General features: G+C 43.0%; 1 protein-coding gene and 1 long non-coding RNA gene across 2 annotated transcripts in view; one reads left to right on the forward strand and one right to left on the reverse strand.

Moving 5' to 3' along the window:
• LOC143974043 (uncharacterized) overlaps nt 1–23,720 on the reverse strand; it is a 157,664-nt gene that overhangs the window by 110,842 nt on the left and 23,102 nt on the right. The window contains exon 2 of the long non-coding RNA XR_013272155.1: nt 9,891–9,981. This is a non-coding gene — a long non-coding RNA (uncharacterized LOC143974043). The remainder of the gene's footprint in view (nt 1–9,890; nt 9,982–23,720) is intronic.
• SLC1A1 (solute carrier family 1 member 1) overlaps nt 1–23,720 on the forward strand; it is a 106,897-nt gene that overhangs the window by 25,667 nt on the left and 57,510 nt on the right. The window lies entirely within an intron of this gene.

Consider the following 23,720-nt stretch of genomic DNA (forward strand, 5'->3'; position numbering starts at 1 on the left):
AGTGAAGGTGTGTGTTATAAGCCAAAAAATACAGTATATCCAAATAACACGCCCAAGCTCATCTCTTCACCACACACAGCCACAAAGGCAAGAGAATTCTTGTTGGGCAGTGTATTAGTGCTCGGACGAACAAACTTAGACCTTTTCATTTTCGGATGATGGATTGAACAGTGCTTCGTGAGATGTTCAAAGCTTGGGATATTTTTTTTATACCCTAACCCTGCTTTAAACTTCTCCACAACTTTATCCCTGACCTGTCTGGTGTGTTCCTTGGCCTACATGATGCTGTTTGTTCACTAAGGTTCTCTAACACAGTGGTCATCAACCCTGTCCTCAGGGCCCACTAAAAGGCAAGGTTTTATGTATTACCTTGAGGAGATGCAGAGTAGAATATTAAAATCACCGAACATCAAATGAAATCACCTGTGGTGTATTTCAGTTATCTTGCAAACCTGGCCTGTTAGTGGGCCCTGGGGTCGATAATCACTGCTCTAACAAACCTCTGAGGGCTTCATAGAACAGCTGTATTTATACTGAGATTAAATTACATACAGGTGGACTCTATTTGCTAATTAGGTGACTTCTCAATTGGTTCCACTATATTTTTTTTCAGATATTTATTTGTAAAAAATATTGAAAACCATTTATCATTTTCCTTCCACTTCATAATTATTTAATGCTTTGTGTTGGTCTAGCACATAAAATCCCAATAAAATACATTTACCTTTTTGGTTGTAACATGACAAAATGTGGAAAATTTCAAGGGGTATGAATACTTTTTCAAGGCACTGTAATTAGACACTCCCAGAAGAGGAGAGGGCTATGATGTGAAAGGAGTGGAGGGGCTGTGTTTCTGATTCACCAGGAGTAGTCACATTTTTTAAAGAAAGATCAAGGCATACTGAAAGTGAGAATCATTAATGGAAAGTAAAGTAAATATTTAAAATGCTTGATTTTTTTTTTTTGTTACCTACATTTTATAAGTTGATAATAGGGTTTTTAACCACTTCCCACCCGGCCAATGCACATATACAGCCGGGTGGGAGCCATCTACTCCTGATAGGACGTTCAGGAACGTCTATTAGGAGGAGCGAGATCGCGCGCAAGCGCGCCCGCGCAGCGGCGCGATCCCGATGCGCCCGTGTTACCCGGACACGGCGCATCTCAGATCGGCAGGAGGGCTCTGTGATTGGCCCTCCTGATCACATGACGGCCGTGTCCAATCACGGCCATCATGTGATGTAAACAAACAGTCGGTTGCTAGGCAATCGGCTTCTCCTCTCCTCACACAGAAGTCATCGCTGAGGAGAGGAGAGCAGATCGCTGCAGCCGGCTGATGATCAGTGAGTATGAGCTGTTTTTTACAGCTTTTTACTCACTGATCACTAGTCTAGTGTACACACAAATCACCACACAGTAAACACACCACACAGTATAAACACAATGTCCCCACACATGTCCCCAAAACATACATGTCCCCAAATAATAAAAACACATGTCACTAATAATAAAAACATGTCCCCCACATATGTCCCACTAAAATCACATGTCCCAATGATTATCTGCACACATATGTACGTGATCACCTGCACACATATGTACATGATCATTTGCGTACATATGTCCGTGATCACACAAACCAATTATTATACACTTAACGGAATTTTTTTTACCAAAAACATGTAGCAGAATACATTTTGGCTTAAATTTATGACAAAATTTGATTTTATTGGATTTCTTTTAAAATAGAAAAAAGAAAATATTGTTTTTTTTCCAAATTTCCGCTTTTTTGCGCTTATATCGCAAAAAATAAAAAACGGAGTCCTGAATAAATACCACCAAAATAAAGCTCTAATTGTGCGAACAAAATGATAAAAATTTCATTTGGGTACAGTGTAGCATTTGTAGCAATTGTCACTGAAAGCGCTAGAGCGCTGAAAGCTGAAAATTGGGCTGGGAAGGAAGGGGGCGAAAGTGCCCTGTATTGAAGTGGTTAAACTTGTATGTTAAGCCCAAGTCCATAGCTCTGGCCACCACAATCCTTCTCTCTTCTTCTGTTTACTTCCTGGGGTACTTTTTTGTGTGCCTGCTTGATGTGGACACCTCTCATTGGTGGTGGTATAATACTTTCAGCTGTCAGGTCCTTTTTCAGAGGCAGGAGAACTCGCATAATTGATGCACAATGAAATATTTAGCATTTTTGTCTTGAGTTTGGCTTTAAAGTGATTCTAAAGGCAGAACTTTTTTTATTTTTTTATTTATCCTAATGTATTCTCTGCATTAAGGTAAAAAAAATTTCCACTGTCTGTGCCTCCCCCCTTCTCTAAATACTTACCTGACACCACTCTCGATCCAGAGCTGTCCCTACCAGCAGCCTCGCTCTGCTCTCTTCCTGTATTCACAAGCTTTACTGAGAGCAAAGGGAGTCATTAGCTCCCGCTGCTGTCAGTCAAATTCTGTGTGATGGGGCAGGGCTATACAGTGGTGTTTGTATCTATGGACACACATAGCCAGCTCGGAAAACACTTCTGCACAAGTGCCCCCATCGCAAGCAGCGATGGGGGCACTCAGAGAAGAGGAGGAGCAAAGAGTGTTGGTGGGGGACCCCAGAAGAGAAGGTTCGGGGTTGATCTGTTGCACACAGCAGGTAAGTATACCATGTTCATTATTTTATTTTAAAGATTTAGCTTTATGATCACTTTAGTGTGACTCACAAAAATTTGCCATTTTTGAATTTTTGGGCAAAATTATAAGCACAGAATAAGGTGAGATGGAGATATAGTCATTGACCTCTGTAGGGAAAGACCACAACATTAGAAGAGTTTCTTAAAATGTATTTATTTTTTCATTTTTATTTTTCCATCTGTTGTTCCAGTGGACAGCTACACAAAATCTATTTGATATATAAGATATGGTCTGTTCTAGCTGAAATCAAGAAATATTGGCAACATATTATAAGCACAGTATAAGGGGAGCTGGAGATATAGTCACCAACCACTGTTGGGAAAGACCACAACATTAGAAGAATTTCTTAAAGTGTATTTATTTTTTCATTTTTATTTTTCCATCTGTTGTTCCAGTAAACTACTACACAAAATCTATTCGATATATAAGATATGGTCTGTTCTAGTTGAAATCAATAAATATTGGCAACATATTATAAGCACAGTATAAGGGGAGCTGGAGATATAGTCACCAACCACTGTTGGGAAAGACCACAACATTAGAAGAATTTCTTAAAGTGTATTTATTTTTTCATTTTTATTTTTCCATCTGTTGTTCCAGTAAACTACTACACAAAATCTATTTGATAGATAAGATATGATCTATTCTAGTGGAAATCAAGAAATATTTCCCATCTATGAATGAAACTTGAACATTGTAACTTCAGTGGAACATAAAGTGATTCTTCAAAAAATTTAATCTGTGGGAAAATATTATACACTGTGAAACCGTCACCCATTCAGAGTGTCAAGGTAGCATTTTTTAGAATGACATTCTGAGTCCAAAGGCTGATTTGTGTGGATCAATATATGTTCTTTGTCAAAGCAGTTAGCTCTTGAATGACAAACATTAACAAAAACGCATCATTTTCTCGCACCTAAAAAGGTAAAATTTAACTTGTTTATTTAGTCCTAGGGAAAGTCCATGCAGGGAAGACAGAACTCTTTCATAAATTATAAACCTAAAACCCGGAACAAGAATGCAGGAGGCTTGAGAGTGTGAATCTTCTCACTGGTGGTGAATAATGACTTGGGATTAATTAATTATTAAAGCTTGTTTTGAAGGAAACAAACAGATATTTCAGCCTTCCCCAGATCAGACCTGATGTTGCAACCCTTATTGTTCTTGTGGTATTCTAATGACTCACCTAAGTAATCAGGGATTAGGAATTCGGCTGCAAACACAAGAACATTCCTAAACTCTTTGCATGTTATACGGTTATAAAAACATAACTAATCATACAATTCAGCCATAAATAACCTAGATTAATGTATTCTTGTTTTTGTTTTGTTTTTTATGTACTGTTGGGCACAAATAAATGATTTCAGAATAATTGAATTCCTATAATTGTTAGCAGTAGCATATTTGCTGAGACAGTACTGCTTTTAAGCCTTTTTGCTGTCACCAACATAAGACTTATGTCTGCTGCTGCAGGGACATGTTTACATTTCTTCTGCAGGGCTGTCAACATATTAATAGAAATAAGTCAGGCAGCTGCAAAGGTGCAGAAGGTGCTACACCCCCTGGAGACCCTCATGAATGCTCAGGAAATCCATTGTGGGTGTCAGTGAGGAGAGCGTAAGAAGCTGATCTGATTTCTGGTTTCAGCGTTGTCATTCCCCAGCTGCTGTGTCCAGGGAAAAAAGCCAAGCAAGCATGTCATGTGCTTGATTAGCTTCAGTCGAGTACAGAGGTTACATTAGGGGTCCAAAAAAAATCCCTAATGTCTCCTTAAAAGGAATCTGATGTTCCTGAATCGATGTAAGAACCCTACGTAATATTTTTCATACAGATTTTTATATAATTTCGTCTGTTGCTCTGCGCAGGGGTCAGCCTTGATCCCCCTGGCTGAACTGAGGACGAAGGGTTCTTTAGCTTATATGCTTTATTTATTTTATTCTATATTGTTTTTTTTTCTTTTCCCCCAAACAAGGATTGTTATCACTAAAGGTTTCCTGGTAGGCTTTATATACATGCTTTCTATCCTTTTATCTGTAGCATGGACATGTTTTTGTTCAGACACATACCATGCATATTGTTGGTGTATCTTGTTATTGTTTGTAATGTTTAACTTCTCTTTCTCAACCTTTCTACTGAATAAAATAAGATTGAATTAAAAGGAATCTGACATTTTCACTGTGCTATCACGGTGTTTGTCAAATCCCTATGTGATGGTAATAAAGTTAAAGTGTTACTAAACCCCGTAATATGAAACTAGTTCATCACATTGCATTAAAATATTGCCACTATATACCTTTTTGGGTGATCCGTATAGCATGGTTACATGATAAACTGCACAGTTTCTCCAGTGCTGAGAGTGCTGAGAGTTCAGGTAGGAGGAGATTTCCACTACAGCCTGGATACACGCCCAGATGTGTGATGCCAATATCATGTGACCTGGCTAGCTCTGAGAACAAGTAAATGTTCTCTCCAGCATAAAAGACACAACTGAGCATGTGCAGGTTAGCTACCCTGCCTGTGTTAGATGACCTTCCCCAGATAGACAGTGCATGAGGGGGAGGATCTGTGCATCCAGGATAAAGCAGCCTTTTTACACAATGCTGATGATTAGCACATTAAGTTCCACAGTGAGTATAACAAGCATGCTATGCCGCATATACAGACTGATTTTACTGCTGTGGGTTTAGCAACACTTTAGTTTGAAAAAAAACAATGTTCAATAAAATCAATACAAAAACACCCCCAATACATTTTTAAACCCTACCGCCCCCATGTGCGGTGTACATGCATATACTAACAAACAAATGCGTCAGGTGCACCCATGTATGAAAAAAAACATTGAGTCACACCAGGACTTTTTTTTCAGCAGGAACATGGTAGGAACACAGTTCCGGCACCTCCAGCAATGACTGCATGTAATGGCAAGGGGTGGTGTGGTGTGCTGGAAGGTCAGTTGATACTGATTGCTGAAGAATCTATTGTCCTTAGGGGAGATCTATTGTTACAAGTCTACTGTTGTTAGGGTTTCAATTGTTGTTGGGGGGGGGGGGGGGGTCTAATGGTGCTAGCTGCTGGGAGATTGATTGTTGTTGGGGGGGTCTAATGTTGCCGAGGGTATAATGTTGCAGGGGATCTATTGTTGTTGGGGGATCTATTATTTATGGGGGATATCTATTGCTACTGGGGGAGACTATTGTTGCTGAGGTTGGAAATATTGTTGCTGGGGGAAAAATTTGGTGCTGGGGGATCTGCAGCGTTGTTGCTGGGGGAACTATTGTGGCTGGGGAGATTTATTGTTGCTAACTGCTGGGGAATCTATTGTTGCAAGGGGGTCTATTGTTGTTGGGGGTTCAATTGTTGCTGGGAGGGATCTCCTACTGAGGAAAGGGTCTACTGATGCTGTCTGCTGGCACATGTATTGTTGTTGGGTGGTCTATTGTTGCTGAGGGGGTATCTATTGCTGCTGGAGGAAAACCATTGGTGCTGAGTGAAAATATTGTTGCTGGGAAGGACTATAATTGCTGGGGTATCTATTGTTGATGGGGGGATCCATTGTTGCTGGGTGAACTATTGTTGCTGGAGGGATTTATTGTTGCTAGCTGCAGGGTATCTATTTTACTGTCTTTCTTGTTATCATTAACAAAGTCCATACAAATTAGTTAGCACCACAAAAGGATTATTGGTTCTCTAAAAGGTGTGATACTGGGAGGTGGGAAGGGGGTGAAACCAAGGGACAGTACTGGAAGCTGGGTTGGGGGCAGAGACAAGGGGTGACTAGGAAGATGGGAGTGCCTGGGTCACACATTTTAGGTATCGCCATGCATGCCTTAGTGAAAGCAATCATACTAGGGCCATTCTGCCTGGTTAACTCTAGATTGATGACAGATTTTTAAAGTATCACCTATGGATGATTTGGGGTACTGTAGTTTGTCACTGTTTTATGGGCATTTAAAATATTTGCTATCTATTTACTCAATGCAGCTATTTGTAATATATTGCAGCTTATCAGACAGTAATGTCTGTGTAAGTGTGCTGAGACTTGTGTTTTCTGGGCACTGTTTGCTTTGGCTATAGTCACACAATATTATACTGAGATCACAGATAAAACTCAGTACTTTATCTGTGTCAATAATATGAATCTTTAGGCATAATTATCACTTAGTACTATAAATGCAACTGTAATGTTTTATGAATTTAGTATGCTAATCTTAGTAGTTCTGTGTTGGCTAGGTGCTCGGATGTGTTAAAAACATAAACTGTCAACAATTTTATGAGTTCAGGGAGCTTAACAATAGGTCCTGTTGCTACAAAACTAATATTACAGTGCTAAAGAATCAGAAAAATACCTCTGACCCTATCATTATCATTAACCATGCTTAGAAATTGTGACAAAGGCCTTCAAAATATTACATTTTATGAGTATTTCTTATGGTTTCATTACTGAACTCTCTAAATGTAAGACTCAATGGGGATGCTGCCCAGCAATTCCAAGTATGTGACATACACAAAAGCTAATGTTCTAATTATTACCCTAATAATGTGGCACTGTACTTGCTATTACCACCTGTAAAGTGCAGTCACTGGAAGCAGCCGGTGAGTAATACCATCTGTTCTACACCAGCTGGTGTGCAGAATACTTGTTCTGCAGAGTACGTGGGAAACAACAACAAAAAAATTACCATCTATATGCTTTATATACAGTGCATTCCGGAAAGTATTTACAGCGCTTCACTTTTTCCACATATTGTTATGTTACAGCCTTCTTCCAAAATGGATTAAATTCATTATTTTCCTCAAACTTCTTCAAACAATACCCCATCATGACAACGTGAAAGAAGTTTGTTTGAAATCTTTGCAAATTTATTAAAAATAAAAAACAAAATAAATCACATGTACGTACTTTAATGCCGCGTACACACGAGCGGACTTTTCAACATCCAAAGTCCGAAGGACCGAGTCCGTCAGACTATCCGATCGTGTGTGGGCTGCAACGGACTTTTGATTCACCAAAGTCTGACGGACTTTAGAATATGGAACATGCTTCAAATTTTCCCGAAGGAACTCCGCCGGACCCGGTCCCCTTCGAAAACTCCGCTCGTGTGTAAGCTACTACGACGGACTAAAACCGACGCTAGGGCAGCTATTGGCTACTGGCTATGAACTTCCTTATTCGAGTCGGGTCGTACGTCATCACGTTCGAATCCGTCGGAGTTTAGTGTGATCGTGTGTGGCCAAGTCCGTTCGGCCGAAAAGTCTGTCAGAACTCCGTCGGAACTCCGGCGGAACTCCGGCGGAACTCCTTTGGAAGTCTGTCGGACATAAGTCCTCTCGTGTGTACGGGGCTTTAGTATTCACAGCCTTTGCTCAATACTTTGTTGAAGCACCTTTGGCAACGATTACGGCCTTGAGTCCATTATTCTTTGTAGGACCCCTCAAGCTCCATCAGGTTGAATGGGGAATGTCGGTGCACAGCAATTTTCAGATCTCCCCAGAGATGTTTAATCAGGTTCAAGTCTAGGCCATTCAAGGACATTCACAGAGTAGCCACTCCTTTGTTATCTTGGCTCTGTGCTTAGGGTCATTGTCCTGTTGGAAGATGAACCTTCGCCTCAGTCTGAGTTCCAGAGCACTGTGGAGCAGGTTTTCATCAAGGATGTCTCTGTACATTGCTGCATTCATCTCTCCCTTGATCCTGACTAATCTCCCAGTTCCTGCCACTGAAAAACATCCCACAGCATGATGCCACCACCACCATGCTCCACTGTAGGGATGGTATTGGCCAGGTGATGAGCGGTGCCTCTTTTCCTCCAGTCATCACACTTGCCATTCAGGCCAAAGAGTTCAATTTTTTGTTTCATGAGACCAGAGAATTTTGTTTCTCATGGTCTGAGAGTCCTTCATGTGCCTTTTGGCAAACTCCAGACGGGCTGTCATGTGCCTTTTACTGAGGAGTGGCTTCCGTCTGGCCACTCTACCATATAGGCCTGATTGGTTCAGTGCTGAAGAGATGGTTGTTCTCCTGGAAGGTTTTCCTCTCTCCACAGAGAAATGCTGGAGCTCTGGCAGAGTGACCATCAGGCTCTTGGTCACCTCCATGACTAAGGCCCTTCTTACCGATGGCTTAGTTTGGCCAGGCAGCACACTCTAGGAAGAGTCCTGGTAGTTCCATACTTCTTCCATTTACAGATGATGGAGGCCACTGTGCTCATTGTAACCTTCAATGCTGCAGACATTTTTCTGTTCCTTTCCCCAGATATGTGCCTGAATGCAATCCTGTCTCAGAGGTCTATAGACAATCCTTTGGACTCCATGGCTTGGTTTGTCCTCTGACCCTGCACTGTTAACTGTGGGACCTTATATAGACAGGTGTGTGCCTTTCCAAAACATGTCCAATAACCTGAATTTACCACAGGTGGTCAATTTTGAGTGTCATGGCAAAGGCTGTGAATACTTGTGTACTGTACATGTGATTTTTTTTTTATGAATTTGCAAAGATTTCAAACAAATGTCTTTCACATTGTCATTATGGGGTATTGTTTGTAGAATTTTGAGGAAAAAGTGAAGCATTGTGAATACTTTCCGGATGCACTGTATACTGTAAATTCAGGATACACATTTGTCAGCATTGAATAAATGTGTATAAATAAAATAAATATTCCTCGGTATCTTGAAAAAACAAGTGTGCAAAAAAAACACAAAAGCTGCTCAAAGTCTATAAAAACACCCAAACAACAATGACACCTAGCAATTAAAGTGATTGTAAAGCTTTGAATATTGTTTTATTAAAATAATAAACATGTTATACTTACTTGCTCTGTGCTATGGTTTTGGCACAGAGCAACCCCAATTCTCTTCTTCTGGAGTTCTCAGCCAGCATTCCTGGCTCCTTCCCCCTGCTGAGTGGCCCTTTCTATGAGGGCATTCATGCAAGCTCACTCCTGAGCCACCCTGTCTGCATCTATTGACACAGACAGCACAGCTCGACCCCGCCCCCGCTTTCACAGGATTTAATTGACAGGTAAAAACAAAAACAAAAAAGACTTTAGAACCACTTAGTGCTAATGATGGATCCCAGAATGCTATTATATAAATTCATAAAAAAATATATATTTAATTTCAAGAAATTCTAATTCAATATGGCAATAAATGATATACTGTGTAATAAATAACAGATAACAAGTTTTTTTTTCAATTTGGTGACTCACCAGAAGTAAATGGCCTTAGTAATAGGAAAGGTCTGAAGCCCCTGAATCTGTTCCACAGTCTTCACAACCAAGTAATCTAATCAAGAGTGACCTAAAAAAAAAAAAAAGGTAGAATGAAAGGTTTCCAGATAGTGTGATATTGTTTAAAGTTGAACTCCAAGAAGCCTTGCAATGGGGCTACAATACACTATTCCCCACAGCCTCTTCTTCCCTGCACTCCAGAAGTCTAAGGTCCTCTGATATCATCAAGACCAATGTAGGATCCACAGCCCTCCACTGGATATGAGGATGCTGAGGGACAATCCACCACGGGAGCATGAGTGTGCTCTATCTGCCAGGGGAGTGAAGGATCAGGTAAGTAAAAGTGCTTTTACTGTCTCCTAGACTAAACAAGTAGCTAACCCTTGCAGTGCGGGTCAAGCCCTAATGCAAAGGAGAATAGTTAGGGTTCCTGGTTTGGACTTTAAAAACAACTCTTTATTAAAAACAAAAAATATATATATATCTAAAGCCCCATACACACTATCAGTTTTTCCTTCAGATTTACCAAAACCATATAATATGAGGTCAAACCTTAGGAGTTTCAATGTGTATGCAATCAGGCAGGCCCTTGCACTACATGGTTTTGGTAAATCTGAAGGAAAAACTCAGCAGAAAAACTGATAGTGTGTATGGGGCTTTAATCATACTAAATCCACCTGCTGCTAGCACTTTCTTTAAGGCAGGGGTAGACAACCTCGGCCCACCAGCTGTTTTGAAACTACAAGTCCCATGAGACATTGCAAGACCCTGACAATCACAGGCATGACTCCTAGAGGCCGAGGCAAAAAATGCACACCAAAAACCCCAAGAAATGACCTAACATCCTGTTCTATCATCCCATATTAACCCCACAGTGCCTGTATTTGTCAGCTTATTTTGCAATTTGTGTGCTGAGTGTGAGACTGCAGAGCGAGGAGTCTCTGTAAAGGAAACTGGAGAGTGTGAGCAGGGAGAAAGATAAAAATGAAAGTGCAAAGTATGTGTGCTGGCGGTGGGATCTCACTGAGAAAAGGCTAGTCTTTGCACTGTACCAAAAATATACCTCTACAGAAGGTTGGAAGTTTGCTTTCTGCAAGGGAGTAGAAGCAGAACAAATGTGGGATGGGATAGAATCCATTTTACCTGATCCTTCTTCAAAATATTTAAAGATTATATTTCTCAAGCAGCGTTTTCTATAACATCCTTATGGACTATTACCAATTTTTTATATATATTCTATATATATATATTACATGACCATTTATCTGACTAGTTACAAAACATAGAAATATTATCAGTGATTTATGGTTATATGGTAGAAAATTTTGTATCTGGTATTTTGTATAAACTATTAATTTCCCAATCTTAGTAGCAATGAATATCTAAAACTACTAAAAGACTGACTATAATTCAAATTGCAAAGCCAAGTTGAATTTGTGATTGTGTTTGCCAGTTATGTGGCAGCAGCCTGAATTAGGCAGCTGTCAAGTTCTCCATTTTTTACAGACTCTACAGACTCTACCCATTGTAAGTGTGAATACAGGCCTACCAAACAACAACCTGTTTTTATGTTTGCTATACGTAAATGATATTTTAACCACTTACAGACCAGAAGGATTTACCCACTTCCTGACCAGGCCATTTTTTGCGATACAGCACTGCAACGCTTTAACTGACAATTGCGCAGTCATGCGACGTTGTACACAAACAAAATGTATGTCCTTTAGTTCACACAAATAGAGCTGTCTTTTGGTGGTATTTGATTACCTCTGCGTTTTCTTTTTTTTTTTGCGTTATAAACAAAAAAACACCAACAATTTGAAAAAATTTATAATTATAATATTGTTTACTTTTTGCTATAAAAAATATCCCCAAAAAATAAAAAAATAAAAAGATTTCATCATCAGTTCAGACCAATATATTGTTTTCTACATATTTTTGGTAAAAAAAATTGCAATAAGTGTATATTGATTTGTGACAGCATCTACAAAATAGGGGATATATTTATGGCATTTTTATTATTATTTTTTCATTTTTTTTAAAACATTTTTATTATTTTTTTCATTTATTATTTTTTATTATTATTATTATTTTTACTAGTAATGGCAGTGATCTGCAAATTTTAGCAGGACTGCGATAGACAGATTGGACACTTTTCACTTATGACACTTTTTTGGAACCAATGACATTTATACAGCAATCAGAGCTAAAAACGGCCACTGATTACTGTATAAATGTCACTGGCAGTGAAGTTAACACTAGGGGGCGATCAAGGGGTTAAGTGTTGCCTAGGGAGGGGTTTCTAACTGTGGGAGGAGTGTACTGACTTTAGGAGGAGAGAGAAATCGCTGTTCCTAATCACTAGGAACAGCAGATCTCTCTCTACTCCCCTGTCAGAATGGGAATCTGTGTGTTTACACACACACACACAGATCCCCGTTCTAGCTCTCTGTGGAGCGATCGCGGGTGGCCACCAGACATCGTGGTTACAGATCATGCACATTGGCTCCGGCGTGCCCCCCGGCAGCGCGCAAACACCCCCTATAGATTTGTAAAGCGGCCAACGTACAATAACAGCGATTTGCGCAGCTGTGCCAACCTACCGCAGTACAACTGCGGCGACTGGTCAGAAAGTACTTAAGCATACACATATACCTAAAAAGGGCAAAAGGGGGATGTCAATTTGAGCCCTATTTTGGAGAAATCAGTGGTATTATGGCTAAAATGTCTATTTCAGTCTATTACTTGTGTGCTTGAAAACTGTGGGCCTATAAAAAAGTATGCTGCTGTTCATAGACATAACCATCATCACCAATGCATATCTCTTATATGTTTCAGTACCTTTGTAGATGTGCTTGAGGCTAAAAAATTGCAAAAGTAATATTGCAGAATTTTCAAGAAAATGACAGTATATGTGAACCCTCACCTTGTAAAATAACCCATTCAGTTTAAAACAAAAATGAAAAGCAAAACATTTGAATATATATATATATATATATATATATATATATATATATATATATATATATACATACAGTATATATATATACACACACATTATAAATGCATTTTGTCTCCTTTTCTATAGGTGATCACATACCCTCTGTTTTAGCTGTATAAGGAGCTCAGAGAGCTGGGGGGGACAGCAGTACACTGGTCTTTCCAGTGAATGGCTGTGCAGGGGGGCATGTCAGCAAAAGTCGGATCATTGCAGGAGAGTAGGCTGAGTTCTCAGCACAGCTAGAACTGACCGTGATGTGCTCTCATGACTCGTGTTATCAGTTTTTCATAGGAAAGCAGAGGGACTGGCAGGAACACCAATGAATTCACACAAAGGAAGCAATGCAAAGAGGACACTACAAGTACAGAAAAATACCTGATGATTCTGCAAGATTTTTTAAGCTTTTTACTGATGATGATGATGTCACAGGGAATAATAAAAGCTGTTTCTCTGTTGAGAAACAAGGTAAAAGAAAAATAATACTCAGACCTGATCTGGAAGGAGAGAGGGAGGTATGAGTATGCTCGTGCCATGCCTATAGATAGCAGATAATTTAGCTTTCTGATCCTTAAGGGAGAGTCACAGAGGGATGTCAAAGTATCCTTTATGCCAGTCCTTCACCTTTCATTATTGCCTCACCACGGTCATGTTGGGTATTAAAAAAGAGTTATAATTTGTTCATGATCTGATATTATACATAATGCATAATAATAATTAATTAATTATAATAAGTGCATTATTTATTTGTATTCTGACTCCAGTTCCTAATGAATACTGTATTAAATTGTATTTATTTTTTATAAATATAAATACAATTGTCGGGTATAAATAATTACTTGCTGGTCCTTGATTGATCTGTAAATAATTTTCTGTGTTTAAAATAGCAAATACTGAACACTTCTCAATAAAGTCCCATCCCCATATCTATTATTGCCTATGAGCTCCACCCCCTCATGAAGCTGTGTTTTTGGGTGGGTGTTCCCATCGCAGAGCTCAAGCTAAGCCCATTTGCTTACACCCCTTTTGCTGGGAACATGCCTGCCTGTCAGTCAGTCCTAAGTTTGTCTTCCAGGCAGTGTTGAGCTAATACATCTCCACTCCTGCATTGTTATGGTGCCAGTCTTAGGCGAATGCCCGCTGCTAGAGAAGAGTGCTGTTCATCACACCTAAGCAGCATGGTTAAACAGTCGGGGGCAGTGGCAGTTGGTGCTTCATTTGGGGGGGGGGGGGGGCAGCAAAACAAACAAAGGAGAGATACATGGTAAGACTTTTTCATTAAGGAAAGGTAAGGAGCACAATGTTTCAGCCCAGGCATTAAATGACTCTGCCATGCTCCTTTATTTCTGGCTTCAATTTTGGACAGCAGGCAGTACCATTTGTACACAGAATACTGCAGGTGCCAGCTGTCTTGAAATTAAAGATCTGCTACTACGTGCCAAGCATCGCTAATGAATCCCATCACATCCATACAATTCCTTTACCCAATAGTCGGTGTAGGTGTTCTGCTTTCATTCTTTTTTATCTATTTATTTTCCTATGTGAACATTTTTTTATTCAAGTGAACCTGTTCTGATAAACAATTTGTGTGCTACCACCATCATCACATTTCCAAATTACTTATCTATCCTGCTCACTCTTAGCTCAGCTGCCTATGTCTCTGGATATATTGATATGCAGTTTTCAGTAACCTCTGTTTGGGCTCTTTTATATCTTATGTTAAAGCGGTTGTATACCCTAATTATTAATTTTTACCTACATTTAAGCCTATAATAAGGCCTGTACAGTTTAGGAGATATTCACTTTCACTGACGTCAGCGGCTGCATGCACTGTGAATGCCCGGCTGAAAGTCCGGCAGATGCTGCCGAGCCTTGCCAGGAAGAAAACTCCTGCGCGCATGCATGACGTCACCACGGCTCCGGCCACTCACAGCGCTGGAGCTGCGAAACCCAGAAGATACAAATTGTCTTGCCCTCGGTGTGGACCAAGATTAGATACAGACACCTCGTTCTAAGGTAAGTATTTCATAATGAGCTAGTATGCGCTGCCTCAGAGAGCAGCTCTACCTCAGAGAGCATCTCTACCTAAATCTCTGCTCCTACAGGTGTCCTCTAGGCTGTAAGAACAGTTCCTGCAACCGTTTCTACCCTATGCTTTGGTGGTTACAAATCCACTGATTTCATTAAGTACATTGCAGAGGCCATAGCCCTGTATTGGACATGAGAATGCCAAGAGAATGTCAACCTCTGGAGTATAGTAGAGGAGAGGAGAACACTGGAATTGCAGGGGAGGGAGGCATTGGGTGAGCAAAACTGCTTTTTGTGACCTTCTAAATCTACCTTTCAGTGCTTGGCCCACCCACTGTAAGGGAGCATTTTTCCTTTTCCCAAAGTTAGGCTTTAAGTGGTCTTAACCAGTTTCCATTTAAAGTATTTGTAATGACACCCCGTGTAGGAAAGGGGGTTAAAGTTGTTTAGGACATTCCCTTCCTGAACACCAAGGCAGCTACCAAACACTCCAATCAGCCAAGCAAGAAACCCATATGAATAATTCTCCACCAAGAAGAGACGAGGCTCTGTGTTGAGGGTCAAGCAGGAATGAATCTTTATTCAAGCACATGTTATACAGATCCCACTTCAAAACACTACCCCCCACCCTTGGAAAACAGGGCGGGTTAAACCGTCCAATGACAATGGACACACAGGTCATCTGTGTTTAACTTCTTATCAGTAAACAGTCTTAGCAGGGGGGCTGCTGGAGGAATCCCCCCTCCCTCCATAGAGATAAACATCCCATAATATCCAGAGCAGACAGATACAATAGAACTTTGAAATACAGCCACACCCCAAATGATCACAGCAAATAGTACACAACAACATGAGACAATAAACAATATATACACATATACAAGATTGAGTCTGATTAGTACAGATCAGACTGTTTTTTTTTCATTCACCTCACAAAGAGTATTGTTCCCTTAAAATCCTGGGCTCATAATCGATCGGCAAGAGGCTAGCATTCAATCCTCTCCAAAAGCCTCTGTCCCGGCTAGGTCTGTCACAGTATTAAAAATACCTAATACTTTCACAACTTTAAATCATACTAAAGCTTAAGGTTTAGATGTATTTTAAACAATTAGGGGACCATTAGCATACCTCCCAACTTTCTGAGATGAGCACAAAGTATGCAGACAAAGAAAACATCCCTTCCATGTCCCGAGTTACATAGACTACGTAAATCTAATAAAAATATATGATTCCTTAAGCCCTCCATTGGATGAAATGTTTAAAGTAGTATAACCAGAGGCATAACTAGAACATTCAGGGCCCCAGTGCAAGAACCCCTGACCACTGGCTGGGGCCCTTTCCTCGTTTTTTCTTTTTAAAATTTTTTTTTTTTATAGTTTTTACAATTTTTTTTAGAGCTCTGTCGGGGGCTTTGGTGAAATATCAGGGATCTAAACAGACCTGACGTTTCAACTTTGAGACAGAGAAAGGAGAAGGAGGACACAGTTATGCTTTAGTCATGAATGTACACAATAGTGATTGGTACCAATCACTTACTGTGTCTATTCAGAAAAGGACAGGACCAGTAAATTACATTTACTAGCCCCTTCCCAACTCTCCATCCTGAAACTTCCCCTGCAGCAGTGGGTGGGAAGAAGCCCGCAGTGCTGTGGGGGAGGGGGTGACCAGGGGAGCACACAGGGGCCTGGGGGCAGCAGAAGACAAGAAACCTAGATAGGAGGGGTGGCCTCTAATTTGCTCCTGCAGCTGCTGAATGCCTGCAGGATGGAAAGGATCAGAAGCAGCTTCAGAAGGAAAATGGAGGGCATTGGTTCCTTTATATGCCACCCCCACTGTCCCTCCTATCCAGGTGTACAAAGGAGTTGCATAGGCCCCCTGAAGCTTGGGGCTGGGTCGCAATTGTGACCCCTGCATCCACTATAGTTACGCCCATAAGTATAACACTTATGATAGTTAAATAGTACAGTTTTTATACGTTAGACCAACATAGCAACAACTGAGTAAAAAAGAGGAACAATTGCTTCTACAAGAGGGACAATTGAGAGATATGCATTAGAAGAGTGGATAGGGGTGTTGTGAATAAACTTACCTCTCAGCCCCACTCCATGACCTAAGCTCTGCATCAGGCAAATGTATGTGTATTTTTTAGAAAGTTGTCTAGTTGTTGGGGAGGGGGGTTCCTTCACTATTCCAAAAAGCATGCAAATTGCACTTCTGTGAATAGATCTGTACAATTTACAGCCATCCTCCATATTTTCTGGAACAGCTGCTTTAGATGGCACACCTTAGTTCCATGCAGTGGTTACATTGGAAGTCTTAGACTATCTTTTTACAGTATTACACCCCTGTCTTTTAGATAACAATCTATTTAATGTTTTTATGGTGAGTTAATCATTGAGTGTACAGATTACACCTGTGCTTATTATTACATTTAAAGTATTTGTGAACACATTACTGTCATGTTCAACTCTAATATATTACAAAGTATTTTTACCATAATTACATTTATTAAAAAAAAATAAAAAGCTGAATCCCATGGTCACATGACCATACAGCCTCAATTTCTTCCCTGAGCCAACAGGGGGGTGGTGTATGTCCTGTAGTAACCTGACGAATGTCACAACAACAGCTCCTCCTTTGTGGAGTACAGGACACCAAGCCTATGTATGGAAAGCCTGTATTTACATGCACATTAACTTTAATGGCATCCTAGTCTTAGTCCTTAGGGTTAAATATTGAGTTGGCCCACCCTTTGCAGCTATAACAGCTTCAACTCTTCTGGGAAGGCTGTCCACAAGGTTTAGGAGTGTGTCTATAGGAATGTTTACATACATTATAGTGTAGCACTAAAGTTGAATTGGATAAACACCCAAAATAATATAACAAAATCAATCAAAGGTATATGCTATGAATTCAATACATAAAGTAATGTTAAGAAGATCAGATGAATTATAATAAAGTGAAATAAATACACTTCTACAACACAACACAATAACACAGTAACACAAAATTAGTGACCTTGTAAATAAATTAAGACAACCAGTGTGTGGAATAAGTCCCAAAAGAATATAGGTGAATTTCCATGTGTGAAGATGATATATCTAAAGACTCAACGATCAATCTGTGATCAACGACCACAATGTGTAGCCAGCACGCTTACCAAAAATGGTGGACTCATATACCATGGGCAGGCTTAAACACACCATAAGGGAAATGGCAGGTCTCCCAATGCTCCAGATCCAGATAGGGGGTCACCCCAATTACAGATCAAGTTCCCATCTCATGGATATACGTAAAGGAATACCAAACATCTACACATCAATCAGCGGAAAACAACGCTGTGTAAAAATATCAATCCCGAGGACAGTAAAATGAAAGTCCTGGATCAAAGAGGCAATGACATCATGGACACGATATGGAAAATGTTTGACAATTCTTCCAAAAGCGGATTTGTGAGATCAGGCACTAATGTTGGACAAGAAGACCTGGCTCGCAGTCTCTGCTCTAATTCATCTCAAAGGTGTTCTATCGGGTTGAGGTGCAGGCCAGTCAAGTTCCTCCACCCCAAACTTGCTCATTCATGTCTTGATGGACCTTGCCTTGTGCACTGGTCCAAATCATTTGGTGGAGGGGGGGTTATGGAGTGGGGTTATTTTTCAGGTGTTGGGCTTGGCCCCTTAGTTCCAGTGAAGGGGACTCTTAAGGCATCAGCATACGAAGACATTTTGGACAATTTCATGCTCCCAAATCAAGTTTGGGGATGGCCCCTTCCTGTTCCAACATGACTGTTCACCAGTGCAGAAAGCAAGGTCCATAAAGACATGGATAAGCGAGATTGGCGTGGAAGAACTTGACTGGCCTGTACAGAGTCCTGACCTCAACCTGATAGAGCACCTTTGGGATGAATTAGAGTGGAGACTGCAAGCCAGGCCTTCTCATCCAACAATCAGTGTCTGACCTCACAAACATTCCAATAGACACACTCCTAAACCTTGTGGACAGCCGTTCCAGAAGAGTTGAAGCTGTTATAGCTGTAAAGGGTGGGCCAACTCCATATTGAACCCTACAGACTAAGACTGGGATGCCATTAAAGTTCATGTGCATGTAAAGACTTGTGTTCCAATACTTTTGACAATATAGTGTATCTTTACTTTCCCATGTTTTCATTTTTACCTTTATGTTCTGAAAGGCGGCAGGTCCAGTGTTGGTATACTGTATATTTTTAAGTGTCCTTTTTATAACTAGCTAGGCCTTAGGAGCAGTTTGGTATTTCAATAAACATTGCTGGAAAACTAGCATGCTGTTGATGTAACTTTGTCTATGTTTTTGGAATAACATGTATGAAGAATGCCCATGCATGCCTCACCTATGGAGTGTCTTAGCCCTTGTACACACGGTCGGAAATTCCGACCACAAAATCCGTCTGATTTTTTTCCAATGGATTTTTTCTGAAACTGGTGTTGCATACACACGGTCGGACAAAGTTTTCGGAAAATCCGATCGTTCAGAACAGGGTGACGTTCGTTCATTCCGACGGGACCACATTCAGCCTAGTAGCCAATAGCTTTGCTCTCGTACTTTGATCTGAGCATGCGTGGCACATGATCCGATCGTTTGTAGAGAATTCCGATCGGATCATGTTGTCGGAAAATTTTATATCCAGCTCTCAAACTTTGTTGGCCAGACATTCTGATGGAAAAAGTCAGATGGAGCCCACACACGGTCGGATTATCCAACAACACGGAATGTCCGACCGTGTGTCCAAGGGCTTAGGCTGACAGCTAGGCATGATCGCCTTGCTTTGCAAGCCTAACCCTGCTCTTGCACACTGATCATGGTGCCTTAGTTGGTGTTCACATACAAAGCAAGAAATGAGAAATTGAGTTGCACTCACATCTCTTTATTTGTCTTAATACACATAGAAATGGCAAGGACAGGATAGCTTGTGCTTGAAGTTTTCCAGTATGTAAACATTTTTTTGCATGACGCCTATTGCAGGCTCAGTGATTTTGTAATATATCATATCCCCCTACTAATGAATTAAAAAGTTATGATTAAATCAGCATTTTATAATGTTCAAGGAGCACAGAATGTGAAGATCTCGGTCATGGCCTCATTTTAAGTCCAGCGAGAAATCATGCAGTGATAAGACATGTCTATTGAATGGTATCATCTTGTCAAAAGGAATTACATGCACATTATGGGGGGGGGGGGGGGGAGTTAGTAAAAATGGAGCAGATTTTGGTGCAGGCATGCATAGAAACCAATCAGCTTCCATGTTTTGTTGTCAAAGCTTAATGTGTTACTAAACCTACAACAGTAATCAGTCTGTATATGCAGTAAAGCATTCTTGTTCTATTCACTGTAGAACCCAAGGGGTTAATCCTCTGCATTGCGTAAAAAGGCTGTTCGATCCTATCTTCTCTGATCCTGCCCTTCTTTTACTGTCCCCAATCCATCTGCTGATAGCACAGACCCTTGGAGGCACTCTGCACATGCTCAGTTTGGTGTGTCTTGCTAGAGAGTTGAGTTGTTTTTTTCCGAAGGTGCATGTGATTGGCACAGGGCAATCGGCACTGTCCAGACAGAGGGTCAGGGGTCATACAGACTCATAGGAAACCAGTCACAAGCCTGCTATATACTGCTGATGAGAAAAGGTATTTAGCAGTCTATATTTACTAAAATAATTGCATTTGCATGTTCTGTGGGAGACCAGATATAGTAAATGCAGGGTCCTGGGTTTAGTAACACATTAACTCAACAAGCTGAAGCCAGAAGCTGATTGGCTACCATGCACAGCTGCACCAGATTATGAATGCTCTAGGTTTAGTAAATCTCCTACAATGGTTCTAAAATTCTCTCTATGATAACAGCTATGCCTGCTGTAAGAATTTTAACACGTTTTGACTCTTATGTCTGTGTACTTATTTTTATTTTTTTATATAATCTTTTTTACTGCATTATTATATATATTAGATAGATAGATAGATAGAGGGAGTTGCAGAGATAAACAATTGGCTTACATTTACCATACGTGTACATTGTAACAGTCAGGGCCGGTGCTACCACTAGGCGGATTAGGCAACCGCCTAGGGCGCACTGCTGCCTAGGGCGCCTGGCCGCTGGCTTTTTTATTCCTGCACTGTCCTCCATAGAGTCATATCAAGCAGCCCTGACTCTCCGCCCTTATGTTCCCAGTCCAGACAGTAATCCCCCCTCTGCTCTTCTATCAGCCAGCGCAGCGGGTGTCATATGTCTAGCAATCCCCAGGGCGCTCTCTGACGTGTGACGTTGGGGAGATGTGGGGGCGGCCGGGCATCCATCGCTACATGCCAGTGAAAAGCGAGGGGCTGGCCGAGGGCAGATAAGAGAGCCCGGGACTTTGGAGAAGAGCTCCACCGTGGCACCGCCTCCTCTTTGACCTCGCCCCCTGACCCCGCCTCCCCCAGGCGCAGCGTACCCCATGCTTCCCGAGCATGGACTGTTCCAAATTCCTCTCCACTCTCTGATGTGAGGCACGAATCTGGAGGACAGTCTCGCCGCTCACTAGGGGCACAGAGCTGTCACAGACGAGCAGGGCCGGTGCTACCACTAGGCGGATTAGGCAACCGCCTAGGGCGCACTGCTGCCTAGGGCGCCTGGCCGCTGGCTTTTTTATTCCCGCACTGTCCTCCATAGAGTCATATCAAGCAGCCCTGACTCTCCGCCCTTATGTTCCCAGTCCAGACAGTAATCCCCCCTCTGCTCTTCTATCAGCCAGCGCAGCGAGTGTCTTATGTCTAGCAATCCCCAGGGCGCTCTCTGACGTGTGACATTGGGGAGATGTGGGGGCGGCCGGGCATCCATTGCTACATGCCAGTGAAAAGCGAGGGGCTGGCCGAGGGCAGATAAGAGAGCCCGGGACTTTGGAGAAGAGCTCCACCGTGGCACCGCCTCCTCTTTGACCTCGCCCCCTGACCCCGCCTCCCCCAGGCGCAGCGTACCCCATGCTTCCCGAGCATGGACTGTTCCAAATTCCTCTCCACTCTCTGATGTGAGGCACGAATCTGGAGGACAGTCTCGCCGCTCACTAGGGGCACAGAGCTGTCACAGACGAGGGGCAGGAGGCATAGGCTGCTGCGGGAGCCACTGGAACTGGACGGATAAAAGCAGGAGACTGGTGTCATGTTATGGAAGGTACTGTCTGTCATCATACACACCTGCAGACAAAGACTGTGACAGAGGTGGAACTGCAGGAGCAGGGCTAGGGGTCTCTCATCTCCCCCCAACTCCCCCTCCCTCTCTCTCAGCCCTTCCCCTCTCTCTCAGCCCTCCCCCTCTCTCTCAGCCCCCCTCCATTCTCTCTCAGCGCCCCTCCCCCTTCTCTCTCAGCCCTCCCCCTCTCTCTCAGCCCTCCCCCTCTCTCTCAGCCCTCCTTCCTCTCTCAGCCCTCCCCCTTTCTCTCAGCCCTCCCCCCTCTCTCTCAGCCCTCCCCCTCTCTCTCAGCCCCATCCCTTCTCTCTCAGCTCCCCCTATCTCCAAGCCCCCTACCCCTCTCTCAACCCTCCCCCCTCACTCTCAGCCCCCCTCCCTTCTCTCTCAGCTCCCCCTCTCTCTTAGCCCTCCCCCTCTCTCAGCCCCCCCTCTCTCCAAGTCCCCCTCCCTCTCTCAGCCCTCCCCACTCTCTCAGCGCCCCCTCCCCCTTCTCTCTCAGCCCTCCCCCTCTCTCTCAGCCCTCCCCCTCTCTCTCAGCCCTCCTTCCTCTCTCAGCCCTCCCCCTCTCTCTCAGCCCTCCCCCCTCTCTCTCAGCCCTCCCCCCCTCTCAGCCCCATCCCTTCTCTCTCAGCTCCCCCTATCTCCAAGCCCCCTACCCCTCTCTCAACCCTCCCCCCTCACTCTCAGCCCCCCTCCCTTCTCTCTCAGCTCCCCCTCTCTCTTAGCCCTCCCCCTCTCTCAGCCCCCCCTCTCTCCAAGTCCCCCTCCCTCTCTCAGCCCTCCCCACTCTCTCAGCGCCCCCTCCCCCTTCTCTCTCAGCCCTCCCCCTCTCTCTCAGCCCTCCCCCTCTCTCTCAGCCCTCCTTCCTCTCTCAGCCCTCCCCCTCTCTCTCAGCCCTCCCCCCTCTCTCTCAGCCCTCCCCCCCTCTCAGCCCCATCCCTTCTCTCTCAGCTCCCCCTATCTCCAAGCCCCCTACCCCTCTCTCAACCCTCCCCCCTCACTCTCAGCCCCCCTCCCTTCTCTCTCAGCTCCCCCTCTCTCTTAGCCCTCCCCCTCTCTCAGCCCCCCCTCTCTCCAAGTCCCCCTCCCTCTCTCAGCCCTCCCCACTCTCTCAGCCCACCTCCCTTCTCTCTCAGCTCCCCCTCTCTCCAAGCCCCCCCCTCTCCCAGCCCCCCTCGCCTTCAGCCCCCCTCCCTTCTCTCTCAGCTCCCTCTTTCTCCAAGCCCCCCTCCCTTCTCTCTCTGCCCCCTCCCTTCTCTCTCTGCCCCCTCCCTACTCTCTCAGCCCCCCTTTCTCCAAGCCCCCTCCCTTCTCTCTCAGCCCCCCTCTCTCCAAGCCCCCTCCCTTCTCTCTTAGCCCCCCTCTCTCCAAGCCCCCCTCCCTTCTCTCTCAGCCCCCTTCTCTCCAAGCCTCCCTTTCTCTAAGCCCCCCTCCCCTCTCTCTAAGTCCCCCTCCCTTCTTTCTCAGCCCCCTCTCTCTCAGCCCCTCCCCTCTCAGTCCTCCCCTCCTCTTAGCCCTCCTCCCTCGATCAGCCCCTCCTTCTCTCTCAGCCACCCCCTCTCTTAGCCATCCTTATACTCTCAGCCCCC

This window comes from Lithobates pipiens, unplaced genomic scaffold (assembly GCF_037356315.1).
Source record: "Lithobates pipiens isolate NorthernLeopardFrog02 unplaced genomic scaffold, aLitPip1_a1.2 Scaffold_13, whole genome shotgun sequence".
In the NCBI taxonomy this organism is placed as follows: domain Eukaryota; kingdom Metazoa; phylum Chordata; class Amphibia; order Anura; family Ranidae; genus Lithobates; species Lithobates pipiens.